This window comes from Trichechus manatus, unplaced genomic scaffold (assembly GCF_000243295.1).
Source record: "Trichechus manatus latirostris isolate Lorelei unplaced genomic scaffold, TriManLat1.0 scaffold00059, whole genome shotgun sequence".
NCBI lineage: Eukaryota > Metazoa > Chordata > Mammalia > Sirenia > Trichechidae > Trichechus > Trichechus manatus.
The window spans coordinates 4,825,321-4,827,919 of NW_004443995.1; positions in this window are offsets into that span (position 1 = coordinate 4,825,321).

A 2,599-nucleotide genomic window follows, 5' to 3' on the forward strand; every position below is an offset into this window, starting at 1 on the left:
CCAAGCTCCACACTAAACTATATACTTAGCCCTTCGGGATGTATAGTGGTGTCAGTGGCAAAAAACAGGTCACTAAAAGGAGGGGAATCAATTTTCTGCCACCCCACTCTATATGCCTCTGAGTCCCTCCCTGAACCTGAAATTAGACTGTGCTATTTGTGGAATGCTAACCACAAGACAGAACTATTCTAGGTGCTATAGGGAAACATACAGAACGTAACAGGCATGGTACCTGCTCTGGAGGTAAAAACAAGCAAGTCTACATTTATTTCCTTCTATAACTAGGGTTCTTTTTCTTCAAAGATCTGTGCTGAGCATTTGGCAGCTGCAGAGTTGACCTGCAAATAAATTCAACTACATTCACAGTTTCTAAAAATGACTGTGACCAGTTCACTCACATGGGTGCGAAGAAAATTCTTTCAGAGAGAGCAGAAGTACATAAGAAATAGTTGCATAAAATAAGTAGAAAAGGCTTAAGATGACATAAATCTAACACAAAATCTTGGCTATTGGGGAGCTACAGTCACTCTAGTTATGAAGAAAAATCTCGATGTGTCAAACACGGGACACTGCCAGCAGTCCGTGGTGGATGCCTCCTCTTTCCCATTCAAAGACTATCTGCTGGCTTGCTGGACAAGGAAAAGGGGTGGGAATATTTAAAGACTAAACTCTACTTCTCTTGATTCGGGACTTACATTTCTAGAGGTTCCAGCTGGGGAATAGGGTGACCAGATTTTCAGCAAAAAAAAAAAAATTATTTCTGAGAAAAAATTTTCTTTCACTTTGACTGTTAACACCATTATCTGGATCCCTAAAATGCTATTTATCAGATCATTTAGGTTAGCATCCTCAGAGAAGGCCTCAGAATAGGGAGCAGTGTCAATGACTGGTCTGCTTGCAAGGGTAAGTATCCTGCAAGACAGTGCATTACAGCAATACAGAGACCCTTCCCATCCCGGTCACCTGAAGCCCCCACGGGTGATATCATGTCATCACCACTACTCTCTGAAATGGCACTCAGCCCTGCCTCCCCCAGCTCTACGGTCTTCTTTCTTTGTCTCTTAGAACAGGATAAGAGGGAACTGAGTGAGCATGGCTTCTCTGTTTTGTTTGGTCTTCTTGGGTATTTGGAAGAGAAACGAGGCTCACTGAATGTCTACCATGTGCCAGAAGTGCTCAGCCTTTTACATGTTGTGTCTCATTTAATCCACCCAACCACAGTGAAGGGCTTACCCTTCTCTTCATCTTGTAGATGAATAAACAGGCTCAGAAACATTGAGTTCCTTGCCCACGGTCAAACAGCTAGCACACAGAGGAGCTAAGATTGAAGCCATAATGCTTTATTACAAAGCTAGGGTCTGTATGCAGGCAGGAACCGTGTTTACATCTACAGAGAAGCCCTTCTATGCACCATGGACAAGGTAGCATTGGAAGAGACTTTAGGTAGGAAATCGGTCCCTCAGGTCTCATCTTTGGCTACTTGAGGAGCTCAAGCTCCTTGCCTGGGGTCATGGAGTACTTTTCTTGGCAGAACCCTGCTTTCATTCCTCTGCGGGAGAAAACAGATCCACGCTAAACCCTTAAAGTCCACTCTTCAGACCTTCCTGTGAAACTGCAGTATGCTCTATTTTGTGTTTCCTAAATTACTTGCAACAGGCAGCTGTGCTAGGTCAGGATCTCAGAGGTGCTTCTGGGATTCCAGACAGGGTGGGGGCTGCCACCCTGTTCTTTCTGGCTATGGAATCATAAAATTCACAAATGTGGAGCATCTGGGGAATTTCTGGGCTAAAAAGAGAAGCTCCTGGCTGGACGTGGCTGAGATTCCTGAACTTCCATGGTGTGTGAGGGAACAGTTTCAGGGATGTATTACTGTTGCTGTTGAGCTAATAAAGTCACTATGAGTTGGAACCGACTCGATGGCAATGGGTTTTTTTTGGGGGGTGGTTGAGCTAATAATAAAGCAGCCATTAATTGACAGTTACTGTGGCCCAGGCACTGTGCTAAAGACCTTTTACAGGTATTGTATTCACCCATTCAATCAGTTCTGACAGTATTTAATCCTGCTGACAACCCTGAGAGGTAGGTATTAGCAGCCACATACTACAGATGAGTAAAAGGAAGCTGAGATAATAAATAACTTGCCCAAACTTTCACAGCTTCTAAGGCCAAGTCAGGTTTCAAACTCAGGCTGTTTGATTGGAATGTTTATGTTTTTAACTCTGACAGTATACTGCCTCTAATGAATTTATTCTGAAGCTAATGAATTCATCAGACAGACTTTTCTCCACCTCATACCCTACCCATCAAATGTTTTGCCAATTAAAATAGTCGAGTTCACTTACAAGGGGAATGGAAAAACAGCACTGGGCTTGCCCCAGTTACATGAATTAATCCTGTCTTGGGGTTCTGGTGGCAGCATAAAGCAAAGAGCCCAGAATCCCATAATGAAATTATATCATTAAAGCCCTTGGCAGCGTAGCTATTGTTTTATGTAAAATATATGCACGGCTTCTGAGAATTCCTATCCACCAGCAGACAGGAAGAAAAAATATATATATTAGTAATGATAGGGTTCTATGCTATCACGCCGGTATTTATG